At 37.5% G+C, this 20,794-nt stretch overlaps 2 long non-coding RNA genes across 2 annotated transcripts in view; both read right to left on the bottom strand.

Moving 5' to 3' along the window:
* LOC147653637 (uncharacterized) overlaps positions 1–20,794 on the bottom strand; it is a 689,274-nt gene that overhangs the window by 369,929 nt on the left and 298,551 nt on the right. The window lies entirely within an intron of this gene.
* The window catches only part of LOC111932265 (uncharacterized), a 32,293-nt gene that overhangs the window by 10,245 nt on the left and 1,254 nt on the right, over positions 1–20,794 (bottom strand). Inside the window, exons 3-7 of the long non-coding RNA XR_002866045.2 lie at positions 16,112–16,208; positions 15,631–15,809; positions 14,191–15,265; positions 12,486–12,604; positions 10,341–10,491 (exon numbers count right to left, since the gene is read on the bottom strand). This is a non-coding gene — a long non-coding RNA (uncharacterized LOC111932265). The remainder of the gene's footprint in view (positions 1–10,340; positions 10,492–12,485; positions 12,605–14,190; positions 15,266–15,630; positions 15,810–16,111; positions 16,209–20,794) is intronic.

Consider the following 20,794-nt stretch of genomic DNA (forward strand, 5'->3'; position numbering starts at 1 on the left):
TTAAGATAGAAAACCACTACAGAATATAAGGAAAGGTTTCCTTATTTTACCATTTCAACATTTTTTTTTTCCAATGGTTCAAGTCCTTTACTCTGGTTTACAATGCAGAGTCCAGATAGTTTCAATGACAGAGCTGAACGTCATCACAACTGTACTGCTCCTGAGATGAAGAATACAGGACAAGCTCCACAGACCATTCCTTAGGGTTATATCAAATAAGGGATGTTCTGAGATAAATATGCCTATTTTACTCAGGGAGCTGTAACTACTTTGCTTTGGGGTTTTTTAATATTTTCATTTTCAGAGAAAACGATGTGAGATGATACACTTCATATTTCCAAAGCTGCTTTCCAAAAGTATACATGAATTCACACTAATGAGTTTTGCTACATACATTTAGCCCTTTTTTTACTATTGAAGCTATTAACTAACTAAACCCATATTAAATGAAGAAGCTATTTACACATCATTTATTTTGAAACACAAACTTAATTGAACGTATTTTTTGACCTAGAGAGGAGCCTGTTTGTTTACCTGTAACCATACAATGTGGCGAGATTGCCACATAAATGAACTGGGCAGGTGAGTGATAAATGAGGTCTCCAATATTTCTGCCCTCTCATTGTATCAGTGAGGAAAATACAGACTCAAGAGATACACAGTAAAGTGAACTTATTCCATGTCTCCCTGAGACTTAAAGCCTTCTGACGTTTTCACAGTTTTAGTTACTTTCCCATGAAAGTTCTATAAACATGGGTTGTTTAGCACATTCCTTCTAAGAAATGTTTTTTTGATGGACATTTCTCATGACCAGTGTGCTTGGGAAGGTGGTAACTTGATTGTCCAATCCCTGGTCATTGTCAAGAACCTGTAAGCACTGGAGTCAGAGAATAAAGTAGCCTTTTCCTGTTCTAACACTGAGAGACATTAGTGTGAGTCATTTAGTGTCCTTTAGTGACAATTCCAGAAAAAAAATAAGTAATGAAAACTGGAATATAACAGAGAAATAGATGAAGATTTCAGAAGAGAGAATAAAAATAATTTATTTCCATAATTTTTTTCTTACATTCTTTATGATTCTGTATTCTAATTACTTTTCAAGGCTGATGGTTAACTCTCCCCATTTTAATCAGGAGAAATGTAAAAAATCTATGATTAAATAAATCAGTTGGGTACCTATTTACCTCTTTTTCTACCAGTTCTACCACTGAACCTTCTACATCAAAATAATGTGTTCCTTTAATTGTGATCAGTTTTCCTTAACTAGCCCATGGGGTGGTTTAGTATTTGCAGAACATTATTCACACTGCATGTGACTTGATCTTTATAGCAACAGACATTTCCGAACAATAGCTTATAAACACAAGCCATTCTGTTATTAGTCCAGAGGCAAAGAACCAGATTTTGCTCTAGACTGTATGGGCAATTCTATTCCTCTTTTGAAATGTGCAGAATCAACACAAACTTGCACACAAAAACCTGGAAGTAGGGTTTTTCCAACTGTGCAGTGCTACTGTATGGGTATGATCACACATGCTGAAGTTAGCACACTGTCATGCCCCATTCTGCTCAGTGAGCTTGGGAAGGATAGGATTGTTTGGTTAACCCTGGGTGGGGCACAGGAGAAACAAAAATCTTAGGAGGTTCAACAACAAGCTTTTACTTGCAAACTTTAGAACTTTAAGGTAGAATAAGATACTAGTGAAATTTTAAAATGTAGCCATTTTGGTTTAGAACTGCAAAAATATAAAAGCATAAAAATAACTTCAGAAAATGTTTAAGGGAAAAGGAGGATAGAGAAAGAAAGAACAAGAGTAGAAAAGTAAATAATCACCTCCCATGGGTCCAGCAGCAAGAGTTGGTTGCTACAATTCCAAAACCTGCTGGTCAAAGCAATGGTCACAGTCTAGGACCATCAGGGGTCAGGGTGGGGGAAGCCCACAAAACACAAAGGCTATATATATATATAAAAGGCTAGGGTTAATATATGTTCAAGTATAGGTGTGAACACCCAGGTACCTCCCCTGGAGTGGGGAATTTTACACTGTATGGGTATGTTCCTTGTATGAGAATGGAGGCTAATTCAAGTGATTTGAATAACTTTTTGAAGATGTTATATTAACTGCAACAAAGTCAGTCTTCTACTTTCAGTGTGTAGGTTTGAATCCCACCCAAACTAGATACTTCAAACAGTCAAAAATCTGCTCTAAAACCCCCCTGGGATCTCTTCTGGATGAAAAAAAATTACAAATCTCAGACTTTTTATGGTGGAAAAGTCTCTTCCACAACATACCTGAAGATTATTGACATTAGAATAATTCAGATTTATTCTGTTATGGTAGAAATAATACAATACTTAAAATAATGGACTTGAAATTTATTACCATAAAAATAATTTAGAAAAAAGATTCTAAATATTAATGGTTAAAATATTTTTAATTGGACTACATTATCATACCCTCTGTTCCTATAGCAACTGCAGTGGAGTGATGGAAAAGGGGAAAATACCCAAATACTGAGAGTTTAACTACAACTGGTTTGCCTGATGCTAGGCAGAATGAACATAGAAGAATCCTATTAAAAATGCTCATAAATTGACTTGATTTAGCCACAAAGCAAGCCCCAAAAGGATATTTTTACAGTCATTTAATAAAGAAAAAACTGTGGTTTACATACATACTACATGAGCAATTGTTAAGGATGTGTAGAACAAAACTGATGCTGCACATACTTCGTAGATTCATTTTGAACTATCTCTGCTCTAATTCTATGGACTGAATACCCATGCCTTGGTTAAAACTGATAGTAGGTTCAAAATGATAGGAGATGACTATAGAGTATCTGACTTGGAAGTGACCCACAAACATCATTGAGTCAGACTCCTAGCCCTGCACAGGACAACCCTAATCCTTGATGACCTGATGGACAAAAATATGGAAAGACTGCTCAAGCCTCTAAATTTCATTTTCTTAGAAAAACGTAGAATAAAGCACCCAAAACATTACCCAAATCACTGGAGAAGTCTCAAAAAAGTACCTACTAAAAGTAAGAAATACACAATCCTTTATAAGCTTTGCAATCAAGCCTCAGGCTGCCTCACTCAACATGTAAGAGCAATGGGACACTGCAGATTTTTTAGCTGGAGCCACTAGCTGTTAAGCAAATATCTTTCTTTCAAACTATTCACTTCACTTTTGGTTTTAAGTTACAAGGGCAAACAGATCTAAAAGAAAAAGCTGAAGAAAAGAGGCAATGAAATTCTGCAAAGGAACCAACCAGAAAAAGGCATTCCTTCATTTTCTTATATTCGCACAAATGGAAATTTGAAAAGTGAAATGCTAATGGTACTTTTAAAGTGTTGAGTATCTTGGGCAATTTAAATCTTTACTGCAGAGAGAAAGACATTTCCACTGAGTTATTCTCTGCCAGTATCAGAAATTCCCCTTTATTAAACAAGTTCAAGTAACAGCTCAGTGTTTCCAAACTTAAAGAAAATGTGAACTGTTATGTTTTCCATAGAAAAAGCAAAAGAGAAATATTGTCTTCTCTGTAATAAATAATTTTACATTAAGTGAAACAACACAACCAGAAAAATATATTAAAACTTAATAATAATAGTATTTTTTTTTAAAAAAGGGCTCCATTTGGAAACCACAGCTAACACCAGAGAGAGTAAAGTCCTCGAAGCATATCCCACATGGAAAGTGGAATTGCTACTGCTGTATGTGACGGTTTCATATACCTCTCTAATGGCACTTCTGTTGCTTTCTTCTAGAATTAGAAAATATTTTACTCCATGATTTAAAAGTTTCACTGTATTTGGCATCCCTGACTTTCTGTCAGAAACAGCTCATAGTCTAGAAGATTATAAAATATTTGTTATAAATACATCATTTATGTAAGAATAAAGTAGTATGGACCCATCTGGAAATGATGACATAAACAAATATGACTGGTCTGAAATGAGATAATTTCTTAATCTATCTAAGAAAACAGCAATTTTTTTCAATCAAGGACCAAACTTTCCTTCCTCAAATTCGAATTTGAAGTTATTCCTAGACAACAAGCAAGGATAAAGAAATTCAAGACAGAGACAGACTGACTGCAAATGTCTTGGCTAGGATGGTACAATTCCATACTGTGGAACGCAAAACAAACACAGGAAAAAATTACCTCTATTAAATGTTACAAAACTGGAACTCCATTATATCTTAATGTCATATTAAGAACTTAGAGAGCAGCAATGCATCCAGTGATAAGGTCGCTGATAGACCTGATCCAGGATACTTATATCTTTGGCATTTTAGTTGGTTTTCAGAAAATATCATATAATTTCAGATCTTTGATGAGAGAGAAAATGTTCCAAATGTACAGAGCAGCTAGAACTGCACTTTCTGAAGCAGTAGTAGCACTGCATGAAAACCCAAGTTCATGTTCTCTGGAAAGGGATGAGTTACTGGGATACAAGTTCTCATTATCATTAACCATCACAAAGAAAACACCACATTCTGCAATTCACGTTACTGAGATGCTACTGTAAAGGTAAGGAACAACTCACTAACAGCATTACCAATGACAGAGATACACATCAAAGCATGCCTTCTGGAAACAAACATCCTTACAGCTCTATAAAGCAGAAACTATCTGCAAAATAAAATACTTTGTTTATCTATTGAGGGTGCTGAGAATGGATGAGTGTTCATACTCCAGAAGTAACCATCATTTTCTCAGGAGAAAACACCTCAGAAAGTTAGTCCCTATTATGGATAAAGCCATGAGATGGTGTTTTGTTTAGAAAGGCAGGATAAAGCAGTTGCTCCAGAAGATTTGTAAACTGGCACAAAAGTGAGCATCATGTATTTGAAATAAGCTGAGGCCCATCACCAGCAGAAATGCTAAATCAGTAGCATACAAAGATTTATGAAAAATTATTCCTAGCCAAGCAACCAACAGAACTAGGAGATCTGTAATATATATTTTAATTATTAAAAGTTACAGGAATTACAAGATAGCAGCAGATTAATACTCCATTTTGTATGAAGAGCACTGAATAGAGCAAAACTAAGGTCATAGACAAAGATGTCTGTGTTGCTTGTAAAGCCTACAACTGCTTGCTCTGGTTGTGTTGTGACCAAACAACAGTCTGACCAAGAGTTTCCTTTTACTTCTTTGCACTTCTCTATCACCTTCTCAACTTGTGTGCACTGATTCTCACAAATTCAGACAGAGACTCTTGTTCTTTGAAAGATGTGTAACAAACCTGACTTTCTAAGACAACAGGCCTCCATGCCCCACAGTAGAACACAAATCAGTCAGTGTCAATAGGGAACTTAAGCACAAATTACCATCTAATTTGTAAGCAAATGAAGACATCCTAGAGTGTCATAGCAGTTACATATTTCAAGCATATAATGAAAGACCTCAGAAAAGATTGCATCGAAGAACAATGTTTTTGTTTCACATTAGCAGGAGAATGACTGACAGAGCAAAAAAAGCAGTAAAATATAGGGGATGATAATGATCCAAAGCCCATGTACCTAGGTCAGCAGACCTGAGCACAGCCCTGAAGAAGTACTTTTAAGCAAAACCTAAACTGCATTGGAACAAAGTACATGGCTGATACATGACCCTGCAGTAAGCAAGGCAAATAAGAGTTTGAAGTTTGAAGAGTTATTAGTGACCTTGTCATATGCAGTTATGCCATGCGTATGCCAGGATCCGAACATAACAAGAATCTCACTGGTCAGTGACTCCCAGTGCTTCTGATTTTTCTGCAAGTTTTGCAAATATCACATAATAGCAAACAACACCAACAGGAATCCAGAGATTGCATTACATAGAACCAAAACATCACAAAGAGAAGATAAGTACAACCATGATGGTGTGAGGGGAGAGAATGGATTTCTGGAGCTGTTAAAGTTTGGCTCCAGCAGGTCAAGAAGGCTTTCACACAGAACACAAAATAGTTACTAAAGGAACATATGCATACAACTCAAATCAAGGGATATGGCCTGGAATTGCTCATTAGTTGCTTCCTAAGGTGTGAACAGACATTCCCTTACAAACAGCTATTCATAGCTCATACTATCTCAGTGGAGAGAAGTTATAAACAATATGCAATGAAGACTGTTTATATTTTCTGAAAAAAGTATTATATTGTGCATTCCCCAAAACCATCATCTTGGAAACACCTCCAAACCAGACTTCATGCCTTTTGTTAGTGCTAAGAGAGGATTTTCCCTGGGTCTGTTAATAAGTCACTAAACTGCTCTGACGGTCATGTTGGAGGCAGTTAATACTTTTCCTTCTTCATCCAGAGGTGAAAACAAATAGTATGAAAGCATCCCTTATTAAGACAGTCAGTTATTATATGTGTATTAGAATTTATGTTACATTGAAGCAGATTCACAGTAACCAAATGATGAAATCAGGGGAGTACTGACATACAGGGAGATGGCTAAGAAAGTCACTACAAGTTTCTCAAATGTTAGTTGCAGGTGTTTGCCTACAAGTAACTATATTCTTTAAGAATCCCTGAATCCTCACTTGTTAAATTAACTGCTTGCAAAATAAGGAACTATTCTTGGCATGTTGCTCCAGGCAGCATCAAGTGTGCACTAGGGATCTTCTGCAACCAAAACCAGGCAGGACTTTGATAACAGTGGTCTTTGGATTAGGAACAATTTAAGGTACCTGACCGCTGCTGTGGCCCTAAGTCACTTACTCAACAGTATTTGAAGACAATGGAAACTGAGTTTTCACTTATATGCTAGAATTCTGTGCTCAGAGTATCCTTCTGTGACTGAATGGAAGCTGAATTTACCAGGTTAATAATCTAGAAAATATATGTGGAACACTATCCCTGACTATCTTAAAGCAGAAATAGGTATTTATTAAGACTCTTCGTCTTTTTTTCTGAGAATGACTTCATTCTATACATTCTATACATTCTATACATTCTATACATTCATCATCCTTAAGTGTGTTTTCTTTTTCTTTTTCTTTTTCTTTTTTTTTTTCTTTTTCTTTTTCTTTTCTCTTCCCTTTTTTTTTTTAAATAAGTATTTTGGGAAGGAGAGGGAGGAAAGGAAGAGAAGGACATCAGTTCCCTTTCCAAGTCGTTTTCCAAATACATATTTTATTTTTCTGTATATAAAATTTTGATCAACTTGTAGCATCCATTTTGCCTGACGCTGACAGTCCTTTCTGTTATATAAGGGAGAAAACTGAGAATTATTGTATTTGTCCATGGACACCTATAGTCTTTCCATGACTTCACTCTGCAGAAGTTCCTGGGTTTGGATAACACAAAGTTTAGGAGAAGGAAAACATAAGGAGAGGGAGTCCATCTGCTAGTAACAAGAGATTCCCTTGATGATATTTGCAATTGGAAATCCAAAAAAGAGTTAATGCCTGCTTCAAAGCCTGAGGGACAGATAACTAACTTCACTTTTACTCTACCTGGCCACAAACCAGAGCTGCTGCCTTCTTATTATGTGGCAGCCAGTAAGAATTGGGTCTAAACTGCACCCTAGCTTTCCTCATTTCTGTGAATCAAAGAATCACTAAATACCTACCTATGTCTAGACACAAAAACTTCTATTCTTATTGACATGTGACATTATTCCAAAAAAGAACTCACATCTCCACAGGCAATGTGATTCCCAGAGAGCTCCATGTCACTGCACTGAGAGACATGATTTACTATACACAGTTATGAGGTAATTAATACTCATTACTTATTGTTAATTAATTAATAATATTAATTAATATTTATTACTTATTATTTTATTATGTGTTTATTTTGGAGGGGCAATAGACTATCTGCAAAACTCATTTTCATGCTGTTTTATATATTTGACTTGTCTTGGCTTGAAAATTACCACATTTATTCTGCAGGCAATGGGAATGGGTCTTGTTCGGTTTGAAAAAAATACGTCCTATTGTCCCAGGTACCAAATTCCAACTGAGAAACAGCAAAGGAAGTTACTTTTCCCATTTATTTCATTAAGAAAGCAAAATACATGTTTTATCCAGCTTTGACAAGTTCCTAAAAAAACAGACTATAAAGCTGTAGTTTTTCCATGAATTCCACCCTTTCAGAAGTCTGTGCAGTCACAAAACCCGTATGAAGTAAACTGGCATCCGTCTACTCAAAGTTCATAGTCCAAGTGCAGGGGTTGGTTTATGATCTCTTTTCAATTTGTTTCACTGGCATTGTCCACTGTCTAATGGATAGGATATTTGGTCACAAACCAAGGAAATACACTAGTTAGAACTGAAGCACTGCACACTCCTGACTGGTATACATTGTTGATTTTGCATTGTGGGTTTTGGTTTTTTGGTTGGTTGGTTAGTTGGTTGGGTTGGTTGGTTGGGTTGGTTGGTTAGTTGGTTGGGTTGGGTTGGTTGGTTGGTTGGGTTGGTTGGTGGGGGTTTTTTGCTTTGCTTTATTTTTGGGATGGGTGGTTGTGGGTTTCTTTGTGGTTTTTTTATATAAGAGATTCTTTTAACAAAAGCTTGTGTGCTCTTTTTTTCCCATTATTTAAATGCAAAACCTTGTTTCCCTAAATAAAGTACTTTCCATTTAGAGGTAGAGTGGTAGAAAGTGAAATACTTGATTAATATATTCCTTGGCAATTTCCCACCAGCACAGAGATTGTTTTTCATAATAATCTTTTCCCTCAATAACTCTTAGTAGAGGTTCCCATTAAAGCTGCCATGGCTGAGCCCTGGCAGTCCTCAAGAGCAGTTGGTTTTACAATGCTTCTTTAGGTATGTAAATGAAGTTGTTTTAACTATATTTTGCTTTATTCCTTAAGGAAAAAAATTAGAAGTTGACTGCATTTAAAAATCTGAACAGTGACTATCATCCCATTGACTTCAAAATTTTTATGGGTCTAATTTTCTCATTCCGTTTCCTTTCAATATTTTGTAGTCATACTAAATTAATTTTGAAATTAAACAACATCTAGAAAGGGTTAAAAGGGTTTTTCCTGCCTTTCTTAGGCGATACACATCTTGAGACTTCATGATGGGTCTCTCATTTGTTAAAACACATCTTTATTACATCTTTCAGCTAACATGAAAAGGTGCAAGCATTTTGGTACACTAAAAGCTTTTCACTGTGTTGAGCTCAGAGGAATAAACAGACTTGAATCTACCAGTGATGCTCTTAAAAAGTAATTACTAAGGCGCTTTCTGGAGGGATTAGTGCCATTTAATATGCTGATTAATCATCTTCTAAATAATGAATTTGTAGAATCAAAAGTAGTTAATTCCTGAAGTGTGTTTAATACAAACAGTGAAATGTGTTCTGTAAAAACAGAATTCTTTTCAGCAAGGAAGAAGTGCTTGGTAATACCTGCCTATTATTATTGCCTACCTATTCTGTGTGGCTGAATATTTCATTTAAGGGTTTTCTTATTCTGTTAGCAACAGGCAACAAACACCACATGGACTTCAGTGAGAGCTCGGTCGGACTGCTCTGCCTGCAGAGGGCACCACAGGGATCCGACGCCCCCGCTGCGAGTGGGCTGGCACCGAGCAACGCTGCTCACTCTTAATGCCCCAGCACCTCTGTGGCCCCCACCCCGGGGAGTAAGAGCTGATCAGGAGGCTCCTGTAGCTCTAATTACTGATAGAAAACATTGGAAAGGACTGCTGAAAGCTTCTTATGACCTCTCACTTGAAGGCAACCTCAAAAAGCAAAGAAATAGCAGATAAATACATAAAAGCCCAATTAGAAATATTATTTAATCTAACATAGGAGTGATTTGCCTGTTTCTTAAAAGCAAACATAATTTGCAAAGGCTTCTTAAACGGCTTGTCACACCCACGTCTTCACATTAATTTAATGGAAGTGTCATGTGTCCTGCTGGGTGAAACAGATTCCAATCTTTCCCCTGTGCTGCAGCTAAAGCAGGGCACTTCCCTGGTCTATCACTTGTACACCTACGTTTGTCTGAATCTTCTTGCATTCTAAGTAGTCTCCTTTATTGCAATCTAATTTTCAAAGTACACTTCACTATATATATATGGATTTAACATGTTGTACAAATAATCTCCAGAAAACACCATGCTCATCTCTTTTGTGACTTTAGACACAGAAGTAGACTGCTGGAATTAAAAGACCCTCACACTATTAAAATTAAACAGCCCTACAATTGTTTGCAGAATGAAGGCCTACATTACTTCTTGTCTCTATTTCTAGTATCTACAAGTTGCATTTATTATTTGCTATCCTTTTTGCATTAACGGTCTTTACTAATTATAAATATCTATAAAACCCTTTTTTAACCCATTCTTTAAAGATGAAAATTAAAACAAGGAAGACAAACCTTGGCATCAGGAGCTGGACTTTGATGATCCTTTTGGGTCCCTTCCAACTCAAGATGACATTCTAATTCTATGATCCTACAGGATATTTTTAATCAGTGTCTCTCCAACCCTTTGTTGGTCTTTACTGAAGTTCGCAGCTGAAAAGCTGATCTGTGACACATCAGTTAGGAAAAAACAAAATGAAACAAAATGAAACTAAAAGAAAAAAGAGAAAACAAACACAAAAAACCCCTACTGCATCAGATTTAGTCACACAGTATAGTGAGCACTCTATTACTTTACCAGAACAGACCAAATTTGTTCCCCAAACAATTCACCAAATCCATAGCAGCTGTGACTGCATTAAGGTCACTGGTAGACAATATGAGATAACACTATTAACTGTGGGACTGAACAGGGTCTTTCTGATGATGAGAAATGCCTAGCCTTTTCTTTCATGTGGAGAAATACCAGCTTTTTTAAACCATGCAATAAAACATCCTTTAGCTGCAGTGTTATCCTCCTTACTTCATGGTTTGTTTTTGTTTTTTTACTGTATGTGTAGCAGTAACACATATTCCAAGTTTAGCATCAAAGAGATTCAAAGTTGCAGTTGTATAACAATTTGGTGAGTTCGGAAGAGAGAAGCAAAGGTTTCTCATCTGGGAACTTCTAATGCCTCAGCCAGGAGGATGTTTCTATCAACACTACAAATCACAGAAATCTGTAGGGTGCAGCAGGATTTGCAAGTTTTCCTGCCAGGCTGTTGAGCCTGAGGCTGACAGAGATAGTCTCAGTTGAAAGCTGCACTAGCTGTGCTTGGAACCTGCTGTACTTGTGACAAAAACACATGCAGTACATGAAGTTAAGTATCATGTGCACAGAAAGTTAAAGCACATATATTTATATGTATATATAAATTTTACAGGTGCAATATACAAATGGGTGTCTGAGCATTCAAATCAAGAAACCAGGACAAAATCAAGCATTTAAGAACTGTAGCATGCATGTAAATATTGTGGCTTTAGACAAGTTTTAGACAGCTCTAGGAATGGAAGAACTTGAAGTCTAAGCCCTGATGCATGTTGTCAGGTTTGTTTTCAACTATTTTTCAAATTCTGAGCCCCTACACTACTGGCATAATGAATGTCTGCCAGGCTTATGAAAATGAGCTTGTTTTTCTTGTACTGCGGGTTCCATGATCATTAGTACCACACCTGTGCATTACTGCAGTAAATGGAAGTGCTCATTGGAGACAGATCAGGTTTGAATACACAACTACATTCTGCCAAACCGGACAGCAGGATTTTTAATGCTGTCTTTAGGATCTTATACTAGCTTTTTTGAGCTACTAATCGATCCACTCTGTTCTTGCATAAAGCAAAACCAGGGGAGACAACATTTGAAACAGCAAGGCTTCACAATCAAAGATGTCTATGGAAAAAATATTTAATTCATTTGAAGAGGCAAAGTGAGGTTTTTTAAATTCAAGGGACTGTTATGTTTCTAGACTCAGACTCTAGACTCAGTGCACAAAGACTGGATTTACCACCACATTAAATGGTACTCTTTAGGGCACAATGTATTTGAAATGCTCTTTTCACTGGTAACAACCATTTAAGGTGCACCTAGGACACCTAATACCTTGCCACTGCTTTATATAATGACAGCTGGCATCATTTGTGGGACCAAATCACAAAGCAAACAAATGAACGAGGCAGGTTAAAAATAACTCTAACCAAAGTCACAATCTGGCTTCATCTAAGGCACCACAAGCAGCTGTGCTCACACCATGGAAAGGGTGGTTAGGGCAAGTCTGAGCAGGCAGTGTGCTGGATGGGAAAATCTGAAGCACTGGCTGCTTGAGAAAATGGTCTGGGGAGCCACTCACAGGGATACTTACTCTGTTTGCTCTCCACTACCTCACCCTGTCAATTTGAAAAGTTGTCTATAGGTATGGAAAGGTCCTCAGGCCACAGGCAAAATGCTGTTCAGGCACACCTGCTCTGCTGAGGGAGAAGTGCTAGAGACAGCTTAGAGAAACATGCTCAGAATGCTTGTAGCTATAATGACTTTCCCCATCCACTGTATTCGGGTCTGCTTTGTTACAAGGCGAACACTCAAGTCTAGTTCATGAAGGTGAACTGGTTAGAAAGGGTTCTCACCATCCATCTTACTGGGCTTACAGTTCTGTGTCCAAACCTCCTTAAATACATGCTTGAGTGCTCTTTAAATAAACTACATTTTTCAATAGTCTATTTCAGCTCTGAAGCAGTGTATGCTCCTAAATAAAGATGACAACAAAGGATTGTTTGTATTTGCAAAGCAGCTTCTCTGGTAGAATAATTAATTTGTGTGAACTGCTTTTACATATTTTATTATTAATTATACATTTAATTTTACCCGTTTAAGAAAATTAGAGAATGAATTATCTGGAAAGCAGTAGAATAAGTTCAAGAGATGTAAAATGCAAGAGAAGTCAGGCAGCTATACCTAGAAATTTTTAATGAAGTTCCACCCTTTTATATTTAGCTGTTGACATTTTTTAGACAATCACATTTAGTATTACCTTTGAATACTCTCTTCTTGTTGGTTTTATTTTAACATACTTTATGGTTTATTTCTCATGACATGTATTCGTGTATATATATAAAAAGACCATTTATTTATAATTTATGATATTAATTTATATACTGAAATATACACAAGGCTAAGTTTCTTTGCAAGATCTCTTTTGATCCTATTTTTAAATAGTATTATTTTACAAATAAGATGCAAGTCCAAGGGTTTAACATTGCCCCAGGAGAATTAGTCTCTGAGGAACACATTGCTCACAGCTGCAGTGAAATATCCATCACTGAAAATTTCAGCACTTTTAATTCCATCTCAGTGACATCAGTGGGATAACTGAAATACTACTCACATGTGGTACTCAGAAGGGCATGCATGATTTTATCAAAATTCTAGAAAAGTAATTGTGTTTATCATTAGCAGTATTTTCTAACAAAAAATCCGAACAAAAAATATTACTGTGGTAACATGGTGGACTTGTGGTGGATTTTTTAAAAATTATGATTAAAATAAGATGTAATTTTCCCAAAATTTAGAATGATCAGCAAACCTCCTCCTGTTTACTTTAGTTTATATCTTCTTTCTTTTAATCCCCCCACAAAATTGGGAAATTCATACCGTAGCAGTAGCTTAGCCAACCTTATAAAGCCTTTGCTGATTATAAATCACTCAAAGGATAACTCAATAATTGTCTGCAACTCAGTGAAAGCCACAGTTTCTTAATCACCACTGCCAGTCTTGTGCCCAGCCTGACCACATGTGTGATAGTACTGCTTTGATTTTGACACTGCACATGTGCGCCAAGGTACACGACATCCCACACTGTGGCACCGTGCCTTCTCATCCTCAGAGCCTCATACCCCAGATGTGGTAGGATGCTGACAGTGTTGATATGTTTCTAGAAGATTGTTTTTTCAATGCTGAGGTCAGTACCATCCAGGGAGAACTGTACACAAAACTATTTGTCTTGTGGCAGTGCTAAAGCATTGCACCCTTATATCCTATTCATTTCCTCTCCACAAGCTGAACAACAATAGAGAACACAACTGCAAGGAGAATCCCTGAACCAGAAGTTTCTACTTTGGAGATTACAGAACAGTAACAGGAAAGTGTTTGAAGAATCAACATATGCAGCTCTCTGTCCTGCTAAATATTTTCTTTGATAGACTGAAGAGAGGTTAGTGAAAGGGAGAAATTACTGAGAGGAGATGACTAGGTTTCAAACTGTGAGGGAAAACAAAAGAGGAAAAAAGTCACAACTGACAACATCAAGGAAATATATACTGAGGGTTAGCTTACCTTAGCAGAAAACCCACTTGATAAAGTTACTTAGGGTCATAAGAAGAGTCATCACCATCAGGAAATTGACAAACCTCAGTTTCCCAGTGTTCACTGGAAGCTAATGGGGTATTTGGAGGGTGACATCTCCATTTCAGAGACTTCACAGACTGTGTTACCTGAATGTCAGAGATGTATAAGAGTCCACAGAAACTTTTGATTCATACCAGAATCCCTTGAAGTTTCTCCCGATTCCATATTAACAAGATCAAAGCAAAGAGTGTGTTGCAGACCATTGTTTGCCAATCTGGCCAGCTGGTGCACAGGACTGGTGTTGGTTCCAATTTCTGCTGGGATGTAGCTGGCACCCAGCCCATTCAGATCTGCAGGCTAGTCTACGCTGCTGTTGGATGCAGACTGCTCTTTGATGCTCCAGCTCAGAAAGTCAGACTTTATTGGCAAACATAGCTATTGCAAGTAACCACTTGAACAGCTGTAGAAGTGGTGCAATGTGTGTTTGGCCAACTTCTTACCAGGATAGCACTTGCCTATTTTGTTGCGTATAATAATTGGGAAAGCAAGAGGCAGAAGACAGCAGAAGGGAAGAGCAAGTCCAGATGATACTACAGTGTGCCATGACTCACTGTTTTCCCAATGATGGCAAGGGGCTGGCTTTGTGCAAAATTTCAAGTGCTGCTTGCTGCACTGTGACACTGGGTATTCATTTTGTGAGAGCTGGAAACTCCATCCTCCTGACCTTGCTACCAGCTTTTTGCAGCCTACTTCATTCCTCTCCTTTAATATGTGACTTCCAAATGGGATATAGTGCTTCATCTCAGTCCTCACCAGAACGTTATTTCTTTCTCTCAAATGGAAAACTCCAACTGATGTAACCCCAAATGCTTCCTATGTTGTTATTGTTGACACATACTTCTTTAGTATATGATGCACCACTAGGTCTTTCTTCCATGTGGTCCCCATTTTGTACGCGATACTTCACTTATGTACATCACTTCCCTGTTGCTTTACTAGTCTTGTAAGATATAATACTTCTAATAAATCCTTAGTAGTACTCGTTGCATCAGCAGGAAACAAACTATTACAGGGGTATAATGAAATTTAAAATTACAATTCATATTTGTGATAAATTTTGCTTACTATTGTTACAATGATATTTAAGGTACTGTCCTGGGTTGATGTTGGCCAGATGCCAGGCACACACCAAAGCCACTCAGTCACTCCCCTCTGTAGCTGGACAGAGGAGAGGAAATATAACAAAGGGTTCATGGGTTGAGATAAGGACCAGGAAAAATCACTCATCAAATACCATCACAGGCAAAACAGGCTCAGCTTAGAGATACGAAGTGAAATTATTACTAACAAAATCAGAGCAGGATAATGAGAAGTAAAATATTCCCTGAAAAATGCTTTCCCCCCACCCCTCCCTCCTTGGAACTCTACCTCCCACTCCAGTGGCTCAGGGAGGCAGGGAATGGGAGTTACGGTCAGCCACCACCTGAGGCTTCTTCCACTGCTCAGGGAGAGGAGTCATTGCCTCGCTGCTCCATGGGGCTCCTCCCATGGCAGACAATTCTCCATAAACTCCTCCAATCTGAGTCCAACTCACAAGCAACAGCTCCCTGCAAATTACAGCAACATGAGTCCATCTTATGGGCAACAGTCTTCCCAAAACCACTGCAGTGTGGGTCACTCTTCTATGGGGTGCAGTCCTTAAGGACAGGCTGCTCCAGCATGGAAGCAGCGTTCTTCTCTCCACAGGCCTCCCACAGGATCACTGACTGCTTTTGGGCACCCACCTGCTCTGGTGTGGGGCTCATCCCCAAGCTGCAGGTGTATCTCTGCATCCCCATGGACCTCCATGGGCTGTAGTGGCACAGCTGCTTCACCATGGGCTGTACCATGGGCTGCAGGGGAACCTCACCTCTAGCACCTGGAGCACCTCCTGCCTTTCCTTCTTCACTGACCTTGATGTCTGCAGAGTTGTTCTTCTCATATATTATCACGCTGATCTTCTCTGGCTGAAATAAAACTATGCATAAATTTTTATCTTTCCCCTTAATATGTTAGCACAGAAGCATTATCAGCATTTCTGACTGGCCCAGCCTTGGCCAGTAGCATGTCCATTTTCTGAGCCACCAGGGTCTGGTTCTGGTTCTTCTGGACACAGAAGAAGCTTCTAGAAGCTTCTCAAAGAAGCCGCCCCTGTAGCTTCCCCACTACCAAAACCAGGCCACGCAAAACCATTATAGGTCCCCATTATAGAAAGAGATTTGAGAAATATGCTCTCATATTATTCTATTTAGCTTAATGTGTATGTTTGAAAGCAGACATTTAGAATCATCTGAAAAAACAGGGTCTAAACTAAACGAGTCATAAGGCCCTTTTTAGGCAGAAGAAAATCTCCAGAGACTGATTCACTTTAAATTCCTTGATTGTCTATTTTAGAAAGGTAGTAATCATTTCCTGGATTTGTCTTTTTCCAGTGACTACAGAAGAAGCCAATACAAATGCTTTAGAAGAGATACCAACTTCCAAATTGCTAAAATTAAATGAGTCCCAGCTGCAGCTTGTTCTCCTCTAGAACAGACAATCGGACGTAAATTCTTCAAAGATTTAGGGCCTAACTCCCATTGATTTCTCATTGTGAGATTCTTCAAGCAGTTGACTTCAAGTAGAGTTACACACCTAAAGATAGAGAGTGAAAACATAGGGGCTAAAAAATACTGATAAAAATCTTACAAATCAGCCTATGACTAGGTAAGCAAATACAGCATTCACGCCCTTTTTCCTGTGGCAAAAATTTCCATCCCCACTGCAGAAAGGAACTTATTGAAGTTCAGGTACCATAATCCACCCACCCCAAGGAAGGGGAGCAGGGAAGAGCCAAAGACATTACTGTCTGGAAGAGACAGTGCTAGGCTCAACAGTGCACTCATTCAGATTCCCTTTTGGACCACTTCTTGATCTTTCTTACCACAAAATGTTTACTTATTTTAAAAGATAATTTAAAAACCCTCAACAAACTAAAACAACAGGTAGAACAGACCTGGCAGCTGTTTTATTACAGTAGCACCAGCCTGAAATTACATCTACTTATTTTTATTCAAATTGACAACATTTCAACTTGAGTGTTCCTTAATGACATAAAACTAAGTCTTATTTTTACCTCTTTGAAGTTACATCATTGTAGCTGTTGATTGTTTAATTGTCCTTCCAATCAAGCACTTAACTTCCTACTTAGCCCCACACAGGACATGACTTGAAGACATTAGCAGTCGTCACTAATGTGGATTGCCTTAGGATGTTTCACGTTTATTTGTAATGGAGGAAAACACTCACTGTTTGGATGAATTCTGTAAAAGCTGAACTTTTTCTGCCCTAGGCAAAGTTTTCAGAAAGAGTTCATATGGTTTTTCTGGTTGTAATCGGTGCATTCAAATTACGCATAATTTGGTTTTCATGGTTTCACTGTTGGATCACATAAAGTCAATTATAATTACTACCAAAAATAAATTTCTGTATGCACCTTGGAATATTCACTGTAGAGTTATGACATACTAGAGGGAGATTCACAATTACTAGGAAATTATTTAAGAATATTTTATTATTTTTCTCAAATGGAAATTAAATTGTAATGGTTAATCACAGGGTTTGAAACAAATAGTCATGAAGTCTTAGTCTTACTATAATCTAAAAGTAGTATCAATTGCAATACCAAATGGGCAGAAGCAAAGGAAGATAGAAAAGCTCTTCATTTAGAGTAATTTCCATGAAAAATATTCCATTATATTGGATATAATTATTGTTTACACACAATAAGAAGGTTTTGTGGCACTCTTTAGTAACTTCCAGACCAGTGTCTGAGGCAAAAATTGCTCCTGCCTATTGCAACATATTTCACATAGGCAAACAACCTGCACAAAAAGCATGTCCTGCTCCACTTTTGTTTTATAAGCAGGATGGGTCTCACTGGTTCATCTCATCCTTCAGCTGTGGTTTTATAAAAAAAATTTTGTTAGCCTTAAGATTACTCTTTTTAGTGGACTAAATTGGTGAACCTCCAACAAGCAGTAATGATCTTGAGAGCATGAACTCTTCATTTCCTTCTCTCAGATAGCCCTAAACATCTTCTTCAACAATAAATAAAACTGAACTGTGAAAGTTTAGGAATAAATAGACAGGACATTAATTCTGCCAATGCTCCTACAGGGTCATTTACTGACAGGAAAGTAAATAGATGGGCCATTGGTTTTTATCTCACACTATCAGAAGTGAGATGGGTCAGAGTCTAAGCAATGTTATTCTGCTTTGCTTCTGCTTTTTGCTGCTGAACCCTATCCAAATCATTTACCCATGAAAAGTAGAAAATCTGAAATGAATACTAGACACAGATTTGGATTACAAGGTGATCCAGGAGTACACGGCAAGACTTTTAATTCCTGAGGTGGCCTTGGTGGATGAAATCACTTAGTATTCAGTAGATGTAACTGTTCAGTCCTTTTGACTTTCTGATGTTAATCCTGCAGATCTAACTACACATAACTATATACAACTATATGTAATTGTCTGATGTAATTACTTAAGATCCTTTTGCAAAATGAATAAAAACCCTGTAATTAGATAACCTTAATGTTATAAAAGATATTCCAATTTGAATTCAGAACACAAAATGTATAGTACCTTAATTAAGTTTTGCCTAATTTAGCAATAGGTAAATTATTGTTAATAATCTGCTAAACCCAGTCTGATTTAGGGTTGACCTTTTCTGGAAGTAGATTTCAGTGCGTTAATGATATGCAAAAAATCTTACTTAGACAGCTTCTGGGTGTGTCTTTTCCCTGAAGTGAATACATATTTTAAACAACATATGTTTGGACTTGAATCTGTAAACCTGTGTTTATCTGATTTAAAATAATCAGAGACTGAAAATGATACCATTAGAATCAAGCCATAACATCCAAAACAGTGGGCTATATCTCACTACACAATCTCCTGTCCTCCACTCCCAACTCATCCACAGGATTATGCTTGGTAGTGTTGTGGAGGAAACTAATCTTGTTAGCCAAAGAGAGAGCTTGAGGGTCTAGTTTTACAAGAATTTTTCTCTGCAGCCATCCTTCCCCCTCGTCATCATCATTCTCTCAGGCTGACCTGTATTCAGGCTGTCATGGAAAGGACCTGCCTTTGCATAACGATGAGTAAAGTCTCTTTCTTGTGCACTTACATGGAAAACTGGATAAGGAAATTGTTCCAACTTAGAATTAAAGTGACTCTGTGTGTGTGTGTGTGTGTGTGAATGTGTGGTGGTACTTTTTAAGGCATTTCAGTCAAATCAGTCCCCTAATCCTGGTGAATTTGCAGTTGTGCTCATGTCGATGCCAGGGAACAGTCACCAGAAGTTCCTTGCTACATGTGGAGATAACAGGGTAGATGAATGGGAGACCACTTATTTTGATACAAGCTTACTTTTAAGCTTATATAGTCCAGCCAGATTTGTGAAGGTGAGACTTGTATTTGCTTGTGTACAGCCACAGTGAATACTCAACCTAAAACCAATGATGAAGAGACTCCTGGAACTGAGGGCTGCCAGAGCTTGCTATGTGCATATGAGGTGCAGAATCAGCCATTAAGACTTCTGAAGAGACTAAATCTTCCTGTGGGGAAAAAAGACTTTCTACCAAGGACCTGAAGTACATATATATGGATATAGAAGCATTGTAGGATTCATGCTATTGATTATTTTGAGAAAAGAAGCTGCAAAGATAAATGAACTAATTTTCGGAATTAATTTACCTTGCTTAACTTAAAACAGCTTCATATATTACCAGCAATAAATATGCATTAGGTTTTTCTAAGGACACAGTATTCCCTGACTGCATGAGTGGTTTTCAAAATTACAAAACCAGAAGTTCTTGCCCTTTTCATCTCTTTTTTTTTCTGCTTTTGTTTCTCAGATTCTCTCTTGTTCCATAGTTCACATGTGCACTGCATATATTATTGACTGCTATGATAAATTAAGTTCAAAATGCTTTATTTCTAATTTTTCTTTACCTTGAATGTTAAAAATGACAGCTTAATGACTCTCTTGCCACCTACTAGTGAATCACTACCCTTACCAACACTCAAGATAAGAAAAGCTCACTTTTCCCAGAAAAGTGAGGCCCTTTGCTTTGCACTCTGGGAACTATAATAAAAAGCTTAGTTACTTTAAATCTATTTTAATTTTTGTAGATCATTCAGTAATTACCTGGAGCAATATAAAGATCCTTCTCTTGAATTTTTCATTACTTTGCAAAATTAGCAAGCATATACCTTACACTTATATATACCTTACTTATATATATACATATATAACCTTTGTATACACACAACATGTTCAAGTGCCTCTGCATCTTGTTCCAGTTTCACTTGTTCCAGTGTGAAACAACTGGACAGCTATCACAAATGCTGGAACTTGAGAAAAGAAGCTTTCCCCCTGACCTCCATGGAAACAGGTACAGACTAATGAGGGATAGCTTCAAAAATCCAAATTTGGCACTGTCCTGCTGTCTGTTTAGAACGGCTCAGTATTTCACAACTTTTGTTGATCTAATGTCACCTTAAT

The sequence above is a fragment of the Cyanistes caeruleus genome, chromosome 4 (assembly GCF_971803275.1).
Source record: "Cyanistes caeruleus chromosome 4, bCyaCae1.hap1.1, whole genome shotgun sequence".
NCBI lineage: Eukaryota > Metazoa > Chordata > Aves > Passeriformes > Paridae > Cyanistes > Cyanistes caeruleus.